The sequence below is a fragment of the Anticarsia gemmatalis genome, chromosome 12 (assembly GCF_050436995.1).
Source record: "Anticarsia gemmatalis isolate Benzon Research Colony breed Stoneville strain chromosome 12, ilAntGemm2 primary, whole genome shotgun sequence".
NCBI lineage: Eukaryota > Metazoa > Arthropoda > Insecta > Lepidoptera > Erebidae > Anticarsia > Anticarsia gemmatalis.
The window spans coordinates 12293093-12318909 of NC_134756.1; the positions used below are offsets into that span (position 1 = coordinate 12293093).

Below are 25817 nucleotides of genomic sequence, written 5' to 3' on the forward strand. Positions count from 1 at the left end.
ACGAGCGTCATAAATTCTCGATGTGATAAATTGCTTCGATGGCTTAATATGGTACAGTTATAGGGGAACACCACAGGTGAATGACCGCTCTTTGACATTTATTTTTACACTTTATGACACGTTTATACTTATACTAATAGTTTTATATTTGCTCAGACGGATATTTATTTAAAAGAGGGGTTTAAAACTGAAAATTATACTGAATAAAACTGCTTTAGTGTGACTTAAATTGGGGTTTCTCACATAATCATAGAAACGTGAGTACTATTCCCGGATCAGCCAATTGTTTTTTTAAATTCTTACAAAAAGTTTGGAGATATGTTTTTCCCTGATGAAATGGTAATTACTAAAAAAACGTTTAAATGACTGCCTAAAACGAGATACATAATGTTTTACCAACAGGATAAACACAAATTGATTTAATTTGATTAAAGCTAAACTGAAAACTAAATGGTCGTCCATTTCCAAACGATTTTCAGTAAAACTAAATCAAATCAATTATTTGAAATTACCAATTAAATGATTGCAAATTAGTGGTGTTCGAAATTTAACTAAATTGGACTATGACCAATGGGATTAATTGAAATTATCAAATGGATAGCCAATGGGCTAAAGAGCGAATTAGATTATTTAATTTTGGATTTCGAAGTCCTCGTTTGCGGTGATCTCATTGGTTAGGATAAGCTTTAATAATTATTACGTCACCGCTTTTATAATTTGATTAATTTTATTTGTGAATATTTCAAGGCGCTAGGATAAACGACCTTTAATCAAAGGTATTATTATTATGTGGTTGTATAGGTTATAATCTTCATACAGAATGAATGAAAACTAAACTCGGCTGTTGTATTTCTGTGTTCGAAACAAACCCGTTTTTTTTTAAATATCTGTGCACGTACTAATGTGGAGTGAGTTCATTCTAATTACAAACATTACCAAAATCCTAGCAGAATTAAATCTAAAAATAGTTTGTGTTACTTGGATACAAAACCTTCATTTTGTTTGAAATGTATTATGGCTTAAGGTAAACTATAATCTAGATTAACATATTTTACTAATTTATAGAGTAAGTTCCGAAATATTATTATTATATTTCTCTGGCTGAAATATTCCTTATTCAGGTTTTTAGGCTCTACTTCCTTTTCACATAAAATATTCTTGCGGCTAAGTAATAAAAAACTTGATGTCCGTAACCTTTTGGCCGAAATTCTACCACTTATGTTATAAAAGAAATATGAAATATAGCGTTCACAACCTAGAACTTGTTTCGTAGTTTTATGAGAAGTAAGTTCTATAAATAACTAGTATATGTTGAGAAATTTATTTCCTGCAAATGACGTTAGAAATTACTCCAAAATTATATGGTTCCATATTCCTTTTTTGATTGAATGTAGTGGAAGAGAAAACCTGAGAATTCTAATATTTTTAGATACATCCCAACTAGCACACAAGCGCTATAACAAGCTGCACAATGGCCGGTTAGAGGATTTTTATAACGCCTTAGGCTCCTTAGTAAGAAGTATAGTGGTTCTATAAGCGGCTACAGATCTCTTGTAGCGTCAAATAGGCCCATACTGTCCAGCTTATAGCTCGATATTGGATCTACAGTGGTCGTAAATAGTAATTATAATAGTACGTAGTATAGTAGTAATACAGGAGCGCTAAAATAAGATGAAGGTGGTATAATCGCGCTACAAGAGCTTTTTCGCAGCTTCGTGGCGCTTACCAGCTGTGCTACAGAGGTGGTTAGCGCCACGAGCGTTCGAAAAAGCTCTTGCAGCGCGATTATACCACCTTTACCTTATTTTAGCGCTACTGTGTAACGGTTATAAATGCTAACGCTCTAAATTAGTAATATGGTCGGTTTATTATGGTGTAAACTAAATATATTTTTTTAAAATGAATCATCAGTGACAAATGAGGAGACATTTTATTTTTACGGATTGGATTATTAAAATAACAAGTAGTCTATCGCTTTTATTTCTTTGTGTACGTGATATGAAAGTGCGAGTTCCAGTTTGCTGTCAATATATGTGTATATTATCGTCAATATTTTCATGCGCCCTCAAAATATTCAGTTTTAAATGCAAAAATTATATAGATATGTGGATTTGGAAATTGTATTTTGAACATAAATAAGACTTTGAGGGTTACAGATAATTTAATTAGGGTTATAGGTAATAAAAAATGATTTTAATTATGTTAACGTTACCAGGCTATAGATTTATATGATCTTCAAAAGATCGTAATAACCTCAAAAAATATGTTTACCAAATGCTATAATGGCGTCTCGATCAAGCAGCTCTCAGAGTTGGTTACATCTGCTCTAGCGCCTTAAGCTGTACAAAGGCTCTAGTGTTTGCTGTTGTAGACCTCAAGGTTCTGCAGTTGTGGCATAAGAGTGCTTCAATATAACTGTTTTGGTCGCACACCAGCATTTTACTCGTACTTTTAGGGGTCAGTCGTTGAATATTAAAATAGTTTGAAAATCATTTTTTTTTATTTATTTTATTTATTTTATTTATTTTATTTATTTTATTTATTTTATTTATTTTATTTATTTTATTTATTTTATTTATTTTATTTATTTTATTTATTTTATTTATTTTATTTATTTTATTTATTTTATTTATTTTATTTATTTTATTTATTTTATTTATTTTATTTATTTTATTTATTTTATTTATTTTATTTATTTTATTTATTTTATTTATTTTATTTATTTTATTTATTTTATTTATTTTATTTATTTTATTTATTTTATTTATTTTATTTATTTTATTTATTTTATTTATTTTATTTATTTTATTTATTTTATTTATTTTATTTATTTTATTTATTTTATTTATTTTATTTATTTTATTTATTTTATTTATTTTATTTATTTTATTTATTTTATTTATTTTATTTATTCTCTAAAAACAGTTGACAGACTGAACCACCACCTATGTAAATATATTATGATAATAATTTTAAGCTTTAGTATAAAGGTATATTACTCGGTTATAGCGCTTTAGGTGCTTAACATAATTCTGTAATCCCCATGGCTGTAAAAATGTTTCGAATGATACCTTATACATTTATTTGCCGTACAGAAGCCATATAAATATCTGATATAACGCTCAAGGCGCTATTAAAGACCTACGCAACTCTTTTATAGATGAGTAATACACTAGCCCTAAAAAAATCTGTTATAGAACCTAAGGCATTACAAAAAGCTTATTTACGCTCTTGAGCGCTATAAGCGCAACGCATAACTCCGTTTAAACTCCTTTATCTCCTAAAGTCCCCTTATACAGTTAACGGTGTTATAGAAGATTCCATTAACTCAGTTATACTTCCCTAGGCTGTCTAGCGATGCAATTACATGCTCATATATCACTATAAGTCATTAGTTTCCTACTAAACGGCTACTGTCCCGCCTAGCTGTTAAAGGGTTTTTTAAATAGCTAGTATAGAACTTATAGAGAATTGTACAGCATTTGAACGACTCTTATGCAACTATCAGGCTGTATAACGACTGTATAAGCAGCTTGTGTGCTAGTTGGGATACGTGTTCGTGCATGCAAACAACATACAAAATAATCGTATGTAATTCGCATGTTGGTTAGTATATCCTAAGGAACAGAAAAGAGGTACATTAAAAGTTATGATAAGTAAGGCTTTCTACCGAAATAAGAAGTAATACTTTCGGTAAAAAAACGTAGAAAATTTAATAAATGTTGAATTCAGTAATGAAGTTACAAAAAATATTTTGCTAAAAAATCTCTTTTCCTCTGCAATCTTAAGCATTAGCACTTAGAACTTTTTTTCGGTACTCCGTCCAATCTTCTTGAAAAAAATATTATTTATCATCAAAATTTTGTCACTCACAAATCTTCACAAAGCACCTAATTTATTCTAAAAAAATGGGACAACTATGGAAAACCACTATCACATTTCAGCCATTAGACTCTCGAAACGGCTCCTGAAAATGCCGACGTTTCGTCGTAAAAATATAGCCAGGCGGTATGAATTATTCATTTGTTTTGAAGGCTGTGTCCTCGACAAACATAAATTTTAAACGCACGAAGTAAACAGATATGATTCGGTTTATTTTCAGACTCAGGTGCGAATACGAGATCTCGAGTATGTTTTCATGGGATTTTGTGTGAACGAACTTTGGTTTGGTGAACATTGTACCTATTGGTAAACCAGGTATCTACAGGAAAGGGTTGCGGAATTAACATTATTTTTGTTAACTGGTCAAGTAAGCTCTGAGATCTATAATAGTTAATGTTTACGTCAATAGTGCAATGTGTGTGTGAGATTTGAATAATCTTTATCTCCATGTCTGACATAGCTCCTTTTAATATTTTTTATAAACTATGTCTGTTTATAAAAAAAAGCAAACTATGCTTATTTCTATGAGTTTAAATTACCATAACAATGGGGCAAAATTTTACTTATAGTGTTATATTAACAAGTATTTAAAGCTATACTGAATACCACATCAATACTGCATACGTCTTAGCAAGTTAATATTGCAATTAGTGGGACAATAAACCTATGGTGCTGAGTAATTAATGAACAATACCGATTGGGATTACGTGCCTTTGGTATTATTAGATGTTTCATTTCATATACGTGTTGTAGACGTACATAATGTATACTGTCGTATAGTGAATACTTCTATGGAGCTGTGTTATTTGTAATAAGTTCTATGACTATACCATTTCACACCACAGTTGACCACAGCAATCCTTTTGATTTTGATCTGAGTTCAACACTCTATCTGCGCTGATTTGGAACTATAAATCCATTACTCTTACACATAGTAAGTTAGTTAAAATTCCTTCAAGTGCCCTGAGACGATGCACAACTCATGCAGAAACTATTGTCTGATTTATCTCTATACTTTAAAAGTATCAAACGTTGGTAAATTAATCGATATCTGACTACCATATAACCGTTCGGCTGAGTATTAGGTGTGTTATCAAACTGTGTAAGTAATCCAAACCTACGTAAGTTTTATGTACAAAATATTTTACTTTTCAATAAAGTTGATATTGGAATATTCTTTTCATAGTTCCAGCTTATATTTATTACAATTTCACAACTACACTTTAATAAACGCTAAATATAAAAGCAGAATCTCATCACGGTATAATAGCCAACACTTTTCATCCAGGAAAGCGACACAATTTCCTCGGTAACGAGATTTGTTCCAAGAAAAACCTCTTTGATAAATGATAGTAATTAATTATAGTTTATCGACAGTTAGCGATCAGATAACTGGATATAAGTGGTTTTAAATTGTACCTCTAGTTTAAGTTATTAATATTATTTGTAGTGATTATATTATGTACTCGTTTTATTGTGGTATTTGAATCAGTTTATTGATTAAGGTTATATAATGTGGTGTTTAATTAAGTTGCTATTAGTACCATAGTGGATACCTCTGTATGCTAAGTAATTGTAAGTAAATTAGCAACATTAGCGTAACAACTTAGAAAAAATCAGGTTGATGCAAAAGTTTGACTCGTAACTTAGTACTCATGTTAGGAAAAAATGTTAGGAAAACTAAAGAACTTTAAACGATTAATAACAAACATGAACTACGAACGGTCAGACTAGTAACTTAAACAATACGTCCGAAACGTGCACCTTATTGTTTGATCATATTCAATGGGAGCATATCATAGGGAGGCCGTAGCTAAGCGTCCGCAAATAAGGACCATTTTAATAATTGCACCGATAGACCCGTCAAAATGTACTAACATGATTGATATCTTCTCAAAGCGGATAAAATATACTTACACCAACATTATTTCCACCTTTCCATTTACAAAAGAAACCAGACAGTTCTAAAAATATCGCAATATTTCTGAGAATAAACACCGTTATTATGTCAAATGTGAAGGATATTGAGCATTAAGTCGAGCGATATTTTGGACAGCTCGGACATGAATGTATGGATGATATGGACATATTTATGAGATATTTATAGTGATATACATTGATTGGGAGATTGGGTTTCGATGGGGAGATTGGTTGTGCAGTGGATATTAAATTTTGTATGGAATGAGATCAAGAGAAGTTTATGGTAGAGTAGTGTATTCAAGTAAAAGTGTAACAAATTGCGTAAGCACATAAAATCACGCCTTTTTCCTGTAAAAGTAGGTACTGTAGGTAGAGACCAGACAATGCCCCGAATCAGTAAAAAAAAACGATATGTATTTATTCGCGTTTGATTTGCAAGCTATACTTATTTCAAACCCACTAATACTGTCAGGACCACTTTAGCCCAGCTATGGAGGAAAAATCCAAGTCAAAGTTAAATATGCTTTATTTCATAAACTTTAAAAGGTATTTGAAATCGTTAAAATATTTTTTGTCTACCACCGTTTCGGAAAAGCTAGCGCTTTTTAAATATGCTTTAGTATTTTAAGATCATAAGATTAGGTAATAATTAATCGCAAGCCATTATATAACCAATTTAGTTTAAACTGTTTAATCAAACCAGCGTATATTCTGCAAATAAAAAGCATCACACACCTTTTAAATCCCATCAAATAAATTGAAATAAAATTCAATTACGAATATGAAAGGTCCAACAAGAAATATTAAACACTTATTCAACGACTCCTATTGAAAGTATCGCTAGAGTAAGCAATGATTGCATCCGCACTTAATGGTGCCTGAAATATTGCAGCACACGCTCAAACGGAAAATTGTACCGGTAAATAGTTTCCTTACAGTTATTGGAACTTTCATAATGTGTTGTGAATGATTTAAAGTAGTTTAGCTTTAGGTGGAGTAAAGTGGTAATGCTTTTGTAAACATATTGGTCGTTTTTGGACAATAATTGGAGAGAGGCTGCTTATTTCGTGTGATTGGTGAAAAAGAAAACTGTAGGTAACCGAGGTTTGAACCCTGGTCTTTAACTATTTAATTTTTAAATCCGTTTAGCAGCCCAATAATTGTTATAGCGTATCAGACAAACAAATAAATTTTAATAGCATTTAATGTTAAACAGAAATAGCAATAAAGATTTATGGAACGTGGATGAATAATATAAGAATGATGAACAATATGAACATGTATTTGTTCTCTGCCAACCCTTATAGCAAATGGCGTGATTTTATGTATGTATGTATGTCCATACGTCTTTTGAATTAGTTCAGTAGTTTCATAGATGATTCTCAAAAAAAAATAAACAAAAGAACGCTATGACATGGTTGCCAGCATAGCAATGTGGAACTCCATAATACTGGTTATTTATTTATACTATGTATCACATAAAATATGCTTGTTTCGATATTATTTTATTACTTTCACAACATAAATCTGTCTATGATATTGTATCGTTTTCCTCCGTATGGAGAGAGCCAAGTTGTTATTTACTTTCATATTCCAATACATCGTATGTTTGTATTTGTTTTTGTTTTATAGACTGTGTATGGTGTTAGGAATATATTCTTGCGTAATATGTTAAGTTTAATAACTTTAATTAGTATAGAGTTTTGCTTTTTATTTGCGCTTAAAATAAATTTCTTGTACGAATGTATATTAGCGAAAATAGCGGTTTTTTAAATTCGTTTAAGGTTTTTCGTTCGTATTTCAACTGAGTTTATGTCACAAATTAGGAAATTAGATAGGTACTATTTATAGAGTCTTTAACTCTTTTCCTAATTTATTTTTTTACGAACATTCTGTAGTAAAATAATACATGTATGTATTGAAGGTGTATGTGTTATGTTTTTTTAAGATAGACAGGTAGCTAAAAATGCTGTTTTATTAGGTGGGGTTTATAATATTGCCGGTTTTAATGTGAAGTCTACCATACATGTAATACCTTTCACGCTAGTCCACTGTTCTAATAAGTGACCAATCGCTTCTAAAGGGTCTGTATAATTCAAAATGCTATACAATTTCAGTCCCAAATTCCTGTCAAATGAAGCTACATGTTTTACAGTAGGTGCTTCCTATAAACTTAGATGAATAAATTTATCTTGATTAGATTTTGTAAAGGGTTAGGGGTAGGTGTATAAAGTTTATCTCGCAGTACTTTGGTCCCAAATAACATTTATTAGATCCTATTTATTCCGCGGTGGTCCCTGCTTAAATAATCGAGTTGGTTACCTTTTGTTATGTGATTTTTTGTGTTTTAGGTAAATCGGAGATTTTGGGTTGGGTATTTAGGTAAAATCATTATAGGTTAGAAATAAAATTTCGAGGAAAATGCTGTGCTATTTTTTTCAAAACTAAATTTTTCGCTAGAAACACCGTGATCAACAGTTTTTATGTTCACTTTGCTAGATGCTGCTGCCTTGCCTACTTTAATTTATTCCTACAAACCACGGTTATCAATGGTCTCTAGTGATAAAAATTCCCCTCAGGGTAGTCGCAAGTTGACTGGTGATAAAGTGCAATCTATTATAATATTTCTTCGTTCATAACAGATGTTCTAAAAGTAGGCCAGTCCCAACAGGTAACACGAACAACAATTAAACTGAATATGTAAACCAAAATCGTAATGGAAATAATAGAACACGACATTTAAGAATATTAGCGTAACACGTGTTGTCAAAACGCCCCGGCCCTTAGGGCCCAAAACTAATTTGGGCCCTTTTCAGCCCCGGGTCGCCCCATTTCAAAAAGTTTTACGCCCTACTGCCTCTGTCATATGTAAGGATGATGTATGTATATATTACTATGATAATGTGTCAGTACGTGTGTGTGTTTGTGTGTGTGTGTGTGTGTGTGTGTGTGTGTCTGTGTGAGAGGCTTAGTCCCTTTGACTTTTGATACGATCGGGTATGTCGGAATTAAATTGTAATAGTAGTATTATAGGTATTTACAAATTAATACACTGAGAAAATTTACAGAGATTAACACTTAACTTATGTTCATAAAATATAGTATCAAATAATGCAGTAAAGTAGTTATGTAATTACAGAATGTCGTATTTCTTTTCACGAGAAAAAAAAATAGAATTCGTGACTCGATTGAAGCAGGAGAAAGTAAACGAGTATTAGTATTGAACCTATTTATATAATTCCCTGCTTAATTGTGATATATTAGCTAAAGATAATACATTAAATAATATACTTATTTAAAGCTTTAGCCCAATAATGTGCAGAAATTGCACAAATTCTTATATCTCTTGCGCTTTAAATTGGTTAAATCAATAGTATTTTTATTCGTACAGCAAAGCCACAAACACATAAAGTACTTTAACAAAAAAACACCCACGCAAATTTCCAGCCATTATCATAGCACGTAGAGATTTGTTTAAAAACCAACGTTTTCATTCAACGAAACAGAATGAAAATTGAACAAAGGCTATGTTTATTTTTCTAAATAAACTACGAGTATGTGAGGGAAGTAGGCTGGAAAACGTGTGCAGGTTTATAAACGTTGTAGGGTTAGATACGAACGAATGCAGTATCGGTAATGTGTACTGTTTATCTGAAAATGTGTTTGTTCTGTTTTTTTAGCGTATACTATATTTTTTATCATAAACAAGCGCATATGAAATGCCTTAAAGTTTTCATCCTGTAAGGCATTCGGAATATTTACATTAATTGTAGGTATATAACAAAATATAGAATTAATTTCAATGTTCACAATGAACACACACACTACACTGAAATAATATTTTGATTACGTAAATAATAATCTAAGAGTGGTATTGATATGACACCCATACATAATTGGTAAACCAGGGACTTTTCAGTGGTTGGTTTCACCAACTCCAGTTAAAATGGTTTTGATTTCCTTTTTTACTGAAGTTAAAGCTTCTTTTTGCTTTACGCACGATAATAACCCACTTTATCTCATTATTTACTAATATTCTCACCACATAGTACAAGAAAAACCACATAATTTTCCTATAACCTTACACAATTGGATAAAAAGGAATTGATAAAATAATAACAACCGTCCGTGACTTATTGGACAAAGGGCTACATTTATATTGCAACGTCTTGTCATTCGCGAACAATCGTCAAGAGAGGTAACGAGGCATTTATAAAATAAAATGGAAAAACTGGAGTGTAAGGAAAGAGATGCAGGAAAATTATTATATCAAAAAAATATATAATATATGTTTTCTGTACAACTATGTATGGTTTTTGAGTATGTATGTTGCGAATAATATGATTTTTAAGTGTAGCGTTTAAACTCATCGGATTTTAATGAGATAAAGGATATGAAATATTCTGAGTAATTTTTATATTTTGTTAACGTCCTAAGACCACGTAGCAAATCATAGAACGTTCGTGCCATTAACTAAATACGAAATAGGAACATCTTGATAACCGTTAATTTTACTGGCATCAGGAATTCAGAGAACAGTCTTAATAGTATAACAATATAATTATGAAGAAAGGCAAACAGCTAGCGTATTAGTTCCTATTTCCACCACTAGAGGCGCTGGTTATTGGTGTACTAAGTAAAGGAAATACATATTCCTCTCAAACGCGTTTTTGATCCAATCCATTAAAGTTTCCATTGATATAATAATAAAGCGAATTTCCTTCCATTTAACGTTTACACTTTCAACATAATTAAGTTTAACGTGACGTCATTAACGCCGGTTAAGTGCATGGTGTAATCCCCCTTCGTTTAACAATTTTCTACCAATCTCTTATTCCAAATGAACAGAAAACTCGATTATGAGAATCCAACATTGTTTTATGCGAACACAGCCTTAGGCTTTTATGAAAACATTCGAAAATCAACCCTATCATATACCCAATAGAGTTTATTTTACATTGTTCATTGTAAAGATTGTTGGTACGATCAAAAGTTAACCTTTACGTTCGGAATATAGAGTTGCTTTTTCCATGTTATGTTTTTCGTTATAATTCTTCATATTTCCTTACTTATTGATGATTAAGGCTTGCAGTAGATAATAACGTGTATATAACGGTTCGAGTATGTTGTTTTCCAAAGCTTTGTGTGTTCTAATTAGTTTTCTCGTTTGTGAAAGAAAAACATGGATTATTGAGAGTTTAGGGATGTTTGAGATCAAAGAGTGTTTACGATGAATTTATAAAAGGAATATTGTAAAGAGGTTATTACCTATTCGCTGGTATGTACATACATATATTATAGCCAAATTTGATGCTATATAAACGGTTTAGTAAGTCAATGTATGAACTGGGAATAGCGATTATATATTTTTCAAATGAAATGTAACCTTTTTAATACTAATAACAACACGAAAAGGAAATATTAGGTGAATAAAAAAATGGTTTCGTGTAATAAGAACTTTCCTCTATTAAAATAACTAGAATACGTTAATCTTCATTCAATGGGAGGCATTAAATTTCTTAAAAATACGTATAATATCACGTTACATATTAAACAATACCTAAAAATAAATCTCTACCAACAAAATAAAGTCAAAAATAACCTCTACACGACATAATTAAAGCGCCTTTCATCTCGTCTCTACTTATACAGAGATGCTAAGATATCACACGATGTAGAGATGTAGAGATGCTCTATTTGATTACGTTGCCTCTCGTAGAGTCTTAGCGAGATTAGTATCGTCTTATGTATGAAGTCATATAAAATGTTTTGTAGTTTTTATAGACTCTTTACGTGTATGGTAGCGGTTGAATAGGTATAGATAATAGGTTTCTAGTTCGTACAGCTAGATTCTCAATGTTTGAACCGAAACTTAGGAGGTTATACTGTCTGAGACTAGTTGGACATCGCGGTTTTACTCCAATTATTACGTTGCACGAAGTCGTAGCCAATATTTGATAAGGTTCATGTAAAGGCTTTACACAATAACTTGTCGATAAATTAGATTGCTGGCTTTAGAAATAAGCTTGTCGAAAAGGCACGCCTCTTCTTTTTTTAAGACAACTCTCGCACTTAGAATTGCTCTTGTGTCGCGGGGACTTTTACAAACATACAAAAAACAGACACAAAGTACAACTAAACCCGAAGCAATTATTTGTGGATCGCACAAATAACGCGTGGGAATCAAACCCACGACCTCCCATCGCAATGGTAGCGGCGTGGAAACCTAAAACCCTGCAAAAATTGTAAAAACTGAAAGAAAAACATCACTTAAACCGTGCAACAAAACTGAAATAACCCTGAATATAATAATTGAAGGTGTAAACTGACTAGCAACATGCGTACCACATTGCATAGTCATGTAAATTGTATACGTCATTATATTCAATACTAGTTATTTTGTATTCAATTATACTGCTGCTTCATGTTAATAGATTCTTGTGTAAACTGCGCTCAATTCAGTATACGTTATATTAAAAGATATTTAGCATAAAAGTCTGTATATAGTATCTTATTCTGGAAATATAAGTCATGCTGTAGTTTAAAGTTGGTCAGCGTATCAATCGCAACGCAGTAGTGTTTAGTAAGTTAATTAAGTATATTTTTAGGTTAAGAAATACTAAGTGGAATCTAGCGTAGACACCAAAAAGTCCTTTGATTTGAACTTAAACATCATAAACTTGCACTATTGGATTGGTTTCTCAAATATAGAATAACTTAATTAATAACTAAAATAAAAATAACACGAAAGTCAAATTACGGGGATATCTAGTAATCCGGCGGCGTTCACAGCTTATAATTTCGTCTAGCCAGTGCAAAAAAACTTTAAAATCTAGGTATAGCTAGAAGGCACTTTCCAAATACATTGACCCCTCATAAATCTCTTTTTAAACTAGAAAATCATAATTTATTCACAACATTTTCAAATCATACTAGACAGCTAATTTAGAATATTAAAAACAGCTAAAAGAAAAAATCTATAAAAAAACAAACAAAACATCAGCATGCAAATTCCTCTAATACAATTTCGTATTTTGCACAGTGGGCAGAATGAAACAAAATGGTGGAAAAAAACTACAATGAAAACTTTGCATTTAGTTGGCGCGTTGCTAAATAAAATTCTGTTTCAACAAAACAACTTTTTCACGCCAAAAAGTTTTTCCTGAATTCATTAACTTGATGAACGTGAACACGTGAAAAACAAATGCTGTTTGTTTACTTTTTGTTTATGAGCAGTAAGATTTGATGTTATGTTAACATAGAGGTAGTTGTAGTAGAAAGGCTTTAGACTTGTTAAATTAGTTAAGTTTGCAAATATATGCGCTGGACATGACTAGACTCTATAAACTTCGCTCTACAGAGATTTTAGACGAAACCAGTCTACTTATCAAAAATCTATATAGAACATAGTTATTTTGGAGTGCCGCTGATTTTATAACAGAAAGTCGATTAAAATAAAAAAAGCCATAGGACGTCTTCAAATAGCGATAGTAGCTAGGTCTAAACATTGTCAATTAGTCAGTTCCTAAAACTTCTAAAATCTCTTGTCTCAAAAAAAATATTTTGAATAAATACACCTGATGCACTTTTTACTTAACTATCTATTATACAAATAAATTTTCAAAAATTGATGAGTAACTAGGACTTGACTTGTCTTTCTAGACAACTACAGAACATCTTCTATTTCAGTAACATCATGTCCAGCTAGTTTATGTCTCAACATTATTATTCCAGTCTCCTATCTCATCTCGTACTAATATAACAATAATTCCGTGACCAAAGTTATCTAGTTCTTGAACAACATCAACTTTATGTACACCCAACTTAGCTAAGTTTATATCATTTAGTTATACATGGTTGATTCTTGTTGGTATGTAACACAAATATAACCCATGTTTTGTACAAAATTTATCCTTACTGACCTGGATATGAATCTGTTTTGGTTAAAAAGTGACATGCGGCATTATACGGATATACTGATCTAACTGATTCATTATTATAATTTTAAAATAATTATTTATACATAACCCACACACGGTTATCTGATGGCAAACTAAGAAGAGCTTGTACTATGGTAACTTGATAAGTGATAACTAAACTGACTTTTCTTTCTAAACCCAAGAGCAAGATGAAGTTAGCCGTAAAATTCGAATCAAACATTAACAAGAAAGATACAAACTAAAATTATTCTTGCACCATGATTTCACAACTTAAAAGTCTACATTTTAAACTGTATCAGAGAAGATCTGGTCTTTGTATAACACTTCGTATGTACATAAATAAGCAACAGTTTTACTATTAAAAATGTTCTGTGTATTTACATACCAGATAAATTTAACCTCAGCATTCACTGAACTTTTAATGCCCCTATTAACCTCGCTATACCTACTACGTTTGCGTTTATAGAACTTTATCGTGTACGTATAAAGGGTGTAGAAGTAAGTTTAACCTCCGAATTATCCGCCACTAACCGCGGTAGGACAATAAAACGAATCATAAAGACGTAACGCTCGGTAGATTTGCATAATGATTTCATTTGCGTACAGTACGCTTATGTTTTGATCGTAAAACCTTTGCAGTAGATAAATATGTACCTGTATATGATGGAGATTCTCGTTTTGAAGGTTTCCCGGTAAGTTATGAGACGGTATATGGTAATGATGGTAGTAAATTGAAAGTAATTGAAGATGATCGTAAGTGAATTATGTTATTATTTATATTGAAGGAAATAACCGTAATTTGGTTACGGAAAATGATAGTTAAATAATTTGTTACTGAATGAATGTATTTGATAAGTTTTGTAGAATACTTAATATGTTTATGGAAGTGGAAGACATTTTCTTAACCAAGAATTCGTTCATCAGAAAGATTCTTCTTTGTAAAATTATGTCAGATGTCACGATATGAACTCAGTGTGTGCCAAATTCAACAGTAACATTAACTTAACATTCTCCAAGCATCTTTACAAACATTCACATGGGTTGTTGACTCAATCTCGCAATCAAAATGCAACCACTTTCATCCAAACCAGTGAAGTTTTAATCTGAAAGTGCCGGTGAAATACGAGTATTGCGACATTTTAAACGAAACTCCGCAGGTATCAAAAGTTGGCATTCGCATCCCTACTTATGCAGAGATTCTGCTACGTTTATCTACCAGAGCTTACGTTAAAGCTTTATTAACATTTTTTTCTCGGGTATTTCAATTTTTCGCCAGTCGCTTACAAAGCTTATTATCCGCCTATTTATTTTTCTCATTATTCTCTTCGTGTGTTTCTATCATCGGCGTTAGAGACGCTCGTGTATTACTAGCCGTACCATCGATCGATATTTATCAAGGACTACCTTGAATCTCCCTTTGACTTTGTTAATATCATCAATTTTATATAACCTCAATATTACTACGAGAATTTTTACTTAAGAACAGGAATTTCCTGCACGGAGTCCCACAAGGAGCTATCCTAGGGCCCCGTTAAAAATGATTGCAATATAATGTTATTAATAAACAAGTAGATGTTTCTGAATAATGAAGAAATTTTCCTTGTTTTGTGCGTAGAAAACTTATATTACATTTCTTAGGTTCAATAAAGATACTGCCGAATATCTTTTCTTTCGTTCACAGTCAATTTCACACACTAGTGAGTTAGACTTTGTTACGGCCAGTTCATAGATGGGTGATCACGACTGGAGATACAGGGAAAGTCCGTTTAAGTTACAAGTCATATAAGGGGTAAGAAAGAAAATCGGATCAATAAAGACGTTACTAAAATATGTACAGAAGCTTTTCAATCGATACATTTGTATGTTAGTGACGTGCATACATATTTGAGTCTTTGCTTACCACTTGAAGGGAGAAAGGGTGAGGATAAATAAAACATTTTTCTGGTGACATAGCTTTAGGGGCGCTGTAACAACATCCGGGCCTGCGTTTGTTTGTCAAAGGATTGAATCACAACGTAATAGAATTTTATACATACCGACCTACAAAGCGTAAGCTTGTATGAAATATAATTTTAATAAAAAGTTTTTTCCATTGAGAAAAAAAAGGGGAAACGAAAATTGTCAGCAAAAACCAATTTGAAAAATTTGCAGCTTTTCAAATTGTGTTTTTGTTGATTTGATTGAGAAAATTGATGTTCTTTGTTTAGCTGATCATTCTAGTTATTTTTCTTTAATAGAATTCTGTACTCAAAGGGTAAAAAAAGGGCCCTATTACTGAGACTACGCTTTCTGTCTGTTAGTCTTTCTGTCACGAGGATGTATCTTATGAACTCTGTTGGCTAAGACAGCTGACCTTTATTATTGAAATTAAATAATACTGTAAATACCTTAACTTCAATATTTTTTATATCTAAACATATTTTTATTTACCCACGCCTACTATAGTTCTGCTCTACCACTACAAACACGATCAAATATAAACCTATAACATTATAATACAAAGATCATATCATGCCAAAAACTTTCTACCAAGACCTTGACTACACGATAATCATATCAGGCGATCGATCCAATATCCTATAAGCACTCCATCAGAAAAACTTGAGATGATTCATCAAAACGTAGGCGTGTAGCATAGAAAATTGAATTTTCCTTACTAAAGTATCTATTACGTCGACGGTCGGTGGTAAAAAATGAAGAAGGCTGGGAGCCTACACGTATTCATAATGGGTATATTTATAGATACTTATTTTTGTAACTTTGTTGTGCTGATGAAAGGATGTAGCAGAAAGATTCTGTTTTGATTAATTTATAAATTAATTGATGAGATAAAATTGCTTTATTACACACAACTGTTAGCTTTCCTACTAGACAAAATGAAGGAAAAAAACTCGTCAATTATTTTGTTTCTTTTTACAAAAAAGTCATCTGCAGAAAAAACATATCTTGTGAATTTACAAATAAAAGAAAAAGTCCAAGCTTAAACAACCATTTGTGGGTCACACAAACATTTATTTTGTATGGAAACTGAACTGAAAATCCCTCTAAGAAGTAATATTGTGATTACCTATATAGCAACTACGTTAACGACGTTAACAAAGGATTAACATTATCAGAACAATTTATTTAACACATAAGACATAGCTCATATCCCATTCAAAAAATAATCTAATAAACTTTTCCTATTTTCCCATACAAACGTTCTACAAGTCCATCAATACATATGACCTTGAACACGACCTTCAAGAAACTGACATCAGTAGAGATAATCTAGCTGACATTAACGGTTCATTACGTTGTTATTACTTAGAACAATGAACCAATGGGAATTGAGTCATGGCGAGGAAAAACATTCAGATAATTAGGTGCCAACAACCTTTGACTATGATTAGTAGAAATATGTAGTTGGATAAGTAAATAGCTGTTAATACTTGTAGCCAAGTTTAACAACATTTTTGGCTTCACTAACATAGGATTTGGATGAAAACCATATGCAATTAAGAATGTTTAAGGTTATTTGGGTTTATCCGAATAAATAAATGGTCACTTCATCTATGATTCTTCATTAGCCCAATCGCAGTGATAGCACTACGCATTATCATTTTATCATTTTAGTCAATTTATTCGAAACGAATGATTAAAGTAGAAAGTTACTCATTTCATCTCATTGAAATCACACGAAACCTATCAGTTTAGTTTCACAAATAGCAGACGCCACAGGCAACTCTGTTTTTTATAGGCCATGTTTGTAAACCTCACTAGGCTGTGATTCAAATTCCAGACGGACTTCTGAAACTTGTACAACTAAAGGATTTCGCCACAAATATTTCGTTTACTTCAAAAAGGAATAACGAAAACGTAAACTTACCAATATCCCTCTGAGATCTCACATCGCTCGCGGAATATCAAATAACCGATACCCTAAAATTTTCTTTTGTACGATACGCATAGAAATTAGGCACACTCCTTTTTAACTCGCTAACGCGTAATGGGAGCTATTTTCCAGAAAATAATACAAAAATCGACATGATTTATATTACAAAATGGTTCCCTTATAATATAACCTTTATTATTGTTAGTGTTACCATAATAATACAGATAGAGGTATAATGGGGCCCTATGTCTATGGTACAAAACCTTCAAAGTCATAATAACAATATAAAGATCCTTTTACCGGCGACTATTGATAACTGGCTGGCTATCGACAAATTTTTGTACGAAAATACTGACCCTAGTGAGTGCAGAAGGGACGTATTTTGTATGTCAAACTCTTGATATTCAGTACTTATGAAAGAAAACCGTCCTACTGAGTGATAATTATAATCTGAAGTACCCATAAATTTGGATGTCTTAAATGGTGAAGTTATTACTCGGAAAGTACAGACTGACGAATATTTTTAGTTTGCTTTAGGCTCATTAATTGATTGTAATATAAAGTATACCGGTTTCGCCTTATTCTTTGAGGAACAAAGCTTGATATTACGTATGTAAGTGAATTTATATAATTATTTTGGAAATACAAGACGTATGTTCATGTTGTCTATCTTTTTGCGGAGGTTGAAAGATTCTTTTGATCTTCAACTACGAGTATCTTCCGGTATAAACGTCTATGTTATCAAGAATAATGTAGAGTTTTATTTACAAAAGTTTTGTAGAATTAGTTCTTTAATTCTTGCTTTTCTTTTTAAAAACTAATCAGACGTCTGTGGAGTGGTTCTGATTCCAATACAAAACAAATATATTTGCGATTCGCCAATAATTGCTTTAGGTTTGATTTTACTTCGTGTTCTTGTGTATTGTAAAAGTCTTTACGCTGCCAAACTAACTTCTTAGTTCAAGGAGACAATTTCCTATGATTATCCATTATCGACAATCGAAAAGTTTTTAACAATATTTGTTTCAAAATTTCACCCCATAGATATAACTTTAAATGTCAAAAGGAGGACCTTTAAAAGTACCAAAGGTTGAAAGTCGTGCTACAAGTTAGTCTCAAAAATAGATAAAAACAAATATCAATAGTTTACTTTCCAAGGGATTCAATTTTTTCTTATAGTTTTGACATCCATATAATAGTAGTGTCATCCTTGGCTCATAGGATATCGGTACAAAGTGATTGTTGTCATACAATAATAATAACATAATCGAGTGTGTCAGATGACCGGACGCCGGTCACGACGCAGTAAATGTCAGGTCAATTCTAGCAAAGGTCAAAAATTATATGTGAATATTTAACACTGTTTAGTTAAGAGAATGAATAAGGATATCTATTTTCAGAGTCTTTGGGTAATACAGTGCGTAATACTCGGCATTTGATATAATCGAAAGTAAGATCATTATTCATTTATTTATAATTAAGTCATATAATGATTTAATGGGCCAATTGTTGCAAATTTTGACACCTAATCTGACTTTCAGTTAACAGTTTCAAATATTTTTAGTATTCTTTAAGGATATCAATTAACTTTATTCGGAGAATAATATAATAATATCGTCTATAACACAAAAAAATATTTTTCGTAAGTATCGGATAATTGCTCCAGGCGTCAAAGTCCAAACTAAAAACGGAAAAATCGACACATTACGAGTATTTCACAGAAGTCTAAAACCTAAGTTGGTCGTATAAATTGCCGACTTAGCTAACCTAATTGAGCTAGAAGGGTCATATTACACCTGTTAAAAATATACACTTTTACGGATTGTATTTAGGTGTACTCACGTTTTACGTTTCAGCACGTTTCGGACCCTTTTCAACGCTCATGGTCACTGGGGACGTAGGTGACAACCGACCAATGTTCAAAGTCATATTCTTTACCTGTGTTCAAGCCAATGGATGGCTTTTGATTTGACTTGAGGATATTTTTTACCCATAATGGCCATAGTTAAACGGAAACGATCCAACCCACACAGACATAGTTTCGAGATATTTAACTTTTAAGTTCAGATCACTAACTTTGGAGACTAACTCAGGACTATAACTTCATGGTGGGTTTGAATTTTACTTGGATTGTTTTCGTGATATTAAAATTTTAACTTCAAGGAGTGTTTTGGTATACATAACTCATTTTACCCATAGTGTGGGTTGGATCCTTTCCGTTTAACTATGGCCAATTGTCCCACTGCCTCTTTTCGAGGCGGCTTTAAGTAAGATAATATAGGATAAGGTTCTAATGTGGCTGGCATGGTCCAGATACGCCCTATATAAATTAAGAAAAAAAAAATGTCCCACTGCTAGTCAAGGCTCCTCCTTAACGGGGAAGAAATTAGACCTGTAGGTTGTTATCTTAATTTACAACAACTTAGTTATTTGTAAAAATCTTCAGTTTTGATTATCTTTTTCTCATTCAAAACTAGTTTATGCCATTTTATACATATGTATATGTATAAAACGTGCCCGATTTAATTATGGGAATATGAACGCCCCCTATTACATGGGACTTACTTTGTAAATTGCAATAGTTATATATTTTAGCGTATATATTTCTTACACCTCTGCCTATACCTTTGGTTACAACACGCGCGTATTTAATAATTGAATTCGTACACTATTATACGTAAGGCAACATTTTCTAATTGTTGAATAATACACGCCATCAATTAGAACTACAAGGAATTGTGTGTCACATGTACTAATCAACCATTAGTTATAATCAACAAGTATTTAATAGTTCTAGACCTAAGTGCTTATTAAAATCTAGTTTTTCTTAACACTTTACTAGTGTTATAATTACGTCGTTAGAGGAATAAATACAAGATTTCTAAAGTATATTATTACGTATATATAGGTTGGTAAAATGTATGTACAAACTAGGTACAAATATGTACATTTAAATGATGAGCGAACATAATATATTTACCTTTTCGCGTAAGATTTATTCTAAACTAACAATAAGAAGAAAAATAAATACCGCGCAGTTTTCCGTTCGTAACTTAAAAACAGTCCTTTAGTCCTACAGTTATTTAACGCTAAAAAATAAGAAAAAACTGTTCGAAATAAACACATTTTCTGAAACAAATTAATTCATACTTAAATCACAACATCACTAACAGATTTTCTTTCATAAAACCTTCATTTTCATCTCAAAAACAAAATAACTCGAAAAAAATAAGTCTTCTAAAAAATCTCTGAAATTTATTCTTACCTGTGTAAGTAGGGTCATCCACAAATATTTACACCACAGAACCACAGTAATAGTAGAATATTTGAGCGTATTTTCACCGCGTTTACAGGTTTTCAGTAAGAGAATGCGCTCCCGGAGACGCTTCGCTACAGACTGGCTGTGCAGACTGATAACCATAGATCAAGCGGCGTATAGAGTCGACAGTATGCAAATTAATCGAATTATGCCTACCTTGAAGCTGAGTGCCGAGTTTTATTGGATTTTTTTGTTGTAAATGTGATTTGTTTTTGTATAGATGAAAGGAAAGCTTTTAATAAAATGAGTATTTGTTATTTTTTACAAAAAATAAGGGCTACTTTCACGGCTTATGATTAAATTATGATAATTTATTCAATAGATAAAGTGACAGCAAACCAAAAAAATCAGTATACCACAGGATAAGTTACCAAATACGTTTCCAAAAGTATTAAAATTTAGAGAATTATATTTAAAGTTATAGAAGAAAATCTGATATTAATATAAGCGTCTAATCTTCAAATAAAGAAAAAGTACTAAAACGGAAGTCTCGAAATAGATAAAAACCGATCATTAAACAATCTGTGTAACGTCGGAACTTGCATCTTCCTCGTGTTCTAACACATAGACAATAGTAAATAAATTATTTTTACGAGCGATCATTAAGCCATTATTTACTTCACCAGGCTTAATTGAACATAAACTTTTCAGTAATTAGATCGTTAATACGTTCATTGTTTTTTCAATACGTTTTTCCTGTTTATATCTTGTAAAGCAATTGATTTATAGGTCAGTATATAAACTTCAATCCTTACCAATATTGTAAGTACAAAAGTCTTTTCGTTCTTTAACCTAAAATACTAAATCGATTTGGATGGAATTTTGTATAAAGATAGTTGAGAAATAGAGAAAGGACATGGAATAGTTTTTATCTTGAAAATGCCACTATAAGCTATATAACTATAGTCCTTCCGAACGTGGGCAACATTTACGTTTTCTGAGATACATTTAGCGGTAGTTTATCTGTTCAATAGCGTTGAAGCTCATGTAAAAATGACAGTTTGAATAGATAAACTACCGCTAAATGTGCCACAGAAACCGGGTATTAGTAGGTTATAAACGCGATTTTACTAACTGTTAATAACATTTATAGTTTTTCTTTTGTTTAAGTAATAAATTATGATCGCGCTATAAAACTGTGGTTATGTTTATACCTCTAATGGGAATGTTTCACATTTAGAAAATTTATGAACTGAATTTATGGTTATGAGTATTATGTGTGAAATTCATTGTCTAAACTTATGTAAATATTTGTATTAATATTTTATAGAATTTATGAAAAGTATTTCGATTATTGCACTGAGGTCAATCACCTTCTGAAAATGAATAAGGTCACATTTAGTTAATCTAAATATATTTCGAAGTACATGGTTATATCAATACAAAAATACAGGACCAAATTAAATAATATTTATTTCCGATTTGGCAAAGGTAAATTGTTTGTTATAATTGACAATTTAACTGGTTTAGTTTACGTTTAAATCACCTTTAATTAATCCAATCACAATACCTTAATTCAGATCTTTATAACTCTAGAAATAGCAACCATACAGTGTGGAACGTTTAGATTAAAGATACCTTTATTTACAGAATCCATTCTCAAATTAATATCCAATTTTAAAAAGGACACATTTCGCATTGAAAAAATAGTAGACATACGCCCGTTTTAAAAATTAGATTTAAATAAATATAGGTATATTCCTCTCAGAGGCTTTCAACTCGTATCCACAAAACGGCCCCGATCCTGCCACTCTATGGTAAGGCTTTGATCATCCGTCCCTTTCTTTCATAAACGCTTTTCTCTCGCCTTCTCGCTCGCACACACACTTAAACGATTGACGTAAGTACGCGGGAAAATGTGCCTGGAGTCAAACTCAAGGATTTTGTCGCTTTCATACAATGTTTTAGTATAATTTTGGAAGTTGTAGATATAGTTTTTGTTGAAGATATTTGAGGATGAATGTAACCGTTCCGTAGTAGTGGAAAAATGTAAGGAAAATAATTTATGATAACATCGTGGTTGTGTTTGCTATACGGGGTATTACGGATTATTATAGCCGACTTTTATAAAGCAGGAAAATTTTAATTATTTGTCTACCAAATTTTTTATTCATAATTCTTAAAGTTAACTTTTAGGAAACATAACAATCAAGCTATCAATCAATTTTCAATATTTGGATATGTATGTAAATTTAAACTATTTTTTTTCTAAATAATTGTATCAACCAGAGTTATTGATTATTTGTTATAGAATTCCCAGTTCCTAGAACGTAATCCGGTAAAACGCAATTTTCCTACTCTCTTTTCCACGAAATTGAAAACATACATACTTTTGAAATGCTACACACTTTAACCAAACTTATCTAACTATCTATACTTATATCATAAACTGAATAGTTTTGATTCTGTTTCAACATATTTATCTCCGAAACTACCACTACTTTTTGAAATGTCCTTTTTGTCTATCTTAACCACAATTTGCGAAGGATATACGATGTTTAACAACATACTATTGCCTATAGGAAGTGAGGAATCAGCATAACCTTTCTTCCAACTATATAGGAATTGGCTTATAGTCTCACCGAATATAATAGTCTACATATAATATATAAATAGTATTTTACATGGAGCGACTGGCTATCGGGCCTCCACAACCAAGTTACCAAAAAAACAAACAAAACTACATATATAAAGTATAAAAAAACATCAGCACATTCAAACAAACCATTGAAAAACCCCCAAAGAATACTTCCATCCAAATTCATTACATTTTATTTCACTTACACCCCCTCTCCTCAGAGACCATGGATCCCGAACACCGTTTAAATCGTCGAAAGGAAATGTAAAACATAGGTGAAGGCAGTCACATGGAAAAGGGAAGGGGTTCTTCCTTAAACTCCGAATAATCCTGTAAGGGGAATAAAATGTCGTGGAACAGATACGCGAATTGTAAGGGTGGATTTTAAGTGTATTTTGGAAGTGAGACACTATTTTTGTCAAAATACGGGTATGCTTAGGGGTTTGAATGTATGTGAAGTCATCCCTCAGAAGAATATGTAATTTTTTAGGGATTTGTATTTAGGTATGTCTATTTTAAATTTGTTCAGTATAAGTCCAGAAGATCAGAGGCTTGGCTGAAAAAAAAATCATTTTAACGCTATAGTTGCATTTGGAAGTTAGATACAACGTATGGTCGCCTTTTCTCAACTTAGTAAGTTAAACGTCGGTACAAAACAGTGTATTTATTTAAACACCCCTTGTGATAACACATTAAAGTGGATATTATCTTTTTTGGATAAACCTCAGTGAAGTTGTATTTATATCTTTAAGGTCATCACTTCAACATAAAAAAATATTTCGATTCGAACATCAATATTATGATCCACTGAGAATTCCTTGAAAACCTTAAAATTTGTATATTTGTAATGTCCCTCGCGATATACAGTTCATACAAAATTCGATAGATATAAAGAAAATAACGAGAGAGGATTGCGTGCAAGTTTCAAAGACCCCCGACCCGTGCAATGTCAGTCTGCTGTAGTTCATTGATCTCTACTTGAAAGTAAGTAATTGAGTATATTGGTGAAGAATACAAGTATCATTTGTGAATTCTATTCTCGGTTGAGTGATGGTTTGAGTACTGTGTAGATAACCTCTCGATTGTTGGGCAAATATCTTGACAATTATTAAAATATATTTTTATAATAAAATATTAATACGTGAAATATTTTCAGTCCGAAATTGCTTATCAACTAGAAGATTTGGTACTGAATTAGTACTAATATTACGACCCGATACCAGTAAAGTTCATCATTAAAGTGGTTACTTCGAGGTTTAAATGTGCTTTCTATTTAAGAATCTACCTTTAACTGTAATTATATACATAAGTGAAAATGCGTGGGTCATCTAGTTATTAGTAGATACTAGTATATTAATAAACTAAAAAAGGCTATATTTTTCACAGTTAGTACTTAATATAATAATATGTAGTTGTTTATAGTATCGTGGTAATTATACTTCAAAGACTGTCTTTGATACTCATAACAGCCTTAATCGTCAAACGAGTTAAGACCCATCAGTTTCTCTACCTCGGCTCCGAGGTTTAACTTCACTGAACTATCTACGAGCGTAGTTTCGTAAAGGTTTTATATAAGACTATATTACATAAAGATGTCAAGCTCAGTGCAAATATACCAGCAGTTATACAGCTACTGTAGTTAGCAAACCACACAGCAATCTGTTACTGACGTTTGTTTGTTTACAATTAGGGACGCCACCGGTGCTACTGTGTCACAAATATATACAATATATAACATATGTAAAACAGACATACTTACTACCTTACTCTCAGATATATGTTGGTACTTGCTTCTATAATTTAGTAAAATAGGATCTACAAAACTTTTTGAATATATCTACCAGTAAAAATACAAAACAGTTGACTTAACCTAAGTGTATTGTTTCTCATTCTTATAAATTTGAAGCTAAATAATGTTTACTATTTACAACATTATTTAGCCAACGAATTATTAACTACTAAAAAAACATTATGCAAATATATAAAATGAATTAATAATGAGATTATGAACTTGATAAATGTAGGATCAAATCGAAAATCACTCATACAGGTTACTGAGTTTTGGGTCCATAAAGTAATACTACTAACGTACTCCTACTTAATTACTAAAAAAATCTGAAATCTGGTAATATACTCGAAACTTACTTTTAAAATGTGCAATAATACAAAAACAAAGAAAGAGAACTGAGACAGATGCAAAAAACACTAACAAAACCGCAGTGTTTTGAACATTAAACTTGGACATTTCTGACTTTTTACCGACTATTTGTATGAACCAATTCCGTCCACTAGTTGTTACATGAC

The 25817-nt window shown here is 31.6% G+C and overlaps 1 protein-coding gene across 4 annotated transcripts in view; it reads right to left on the reverse strand.

The window, feature by feature from the left end:
* Window positions 1-25817, reverse strand: part of LOC142977093 (neuroglobin-like) — a 119300-nt gene that overhangs the window by 63158 nt on the left and 30325 nt on the right. The window contains exon 1 of one of the 4 annotated variants that reach the window (XM_076120806.1): window positions 20882-21006. The exons of 2 other annotated variants lie outside the window; for them this stretch is intronic. The gene's annotated coding sequence lies outside the window, so the exon portion shown is untranslated. Of the gene's footprint in view, window positions 1-20881; window positions 21007-25817 lie in introns of those variants that run through there. One more of the 4 variants, XM_076120808.1, reaches the window with a different exon arrangement.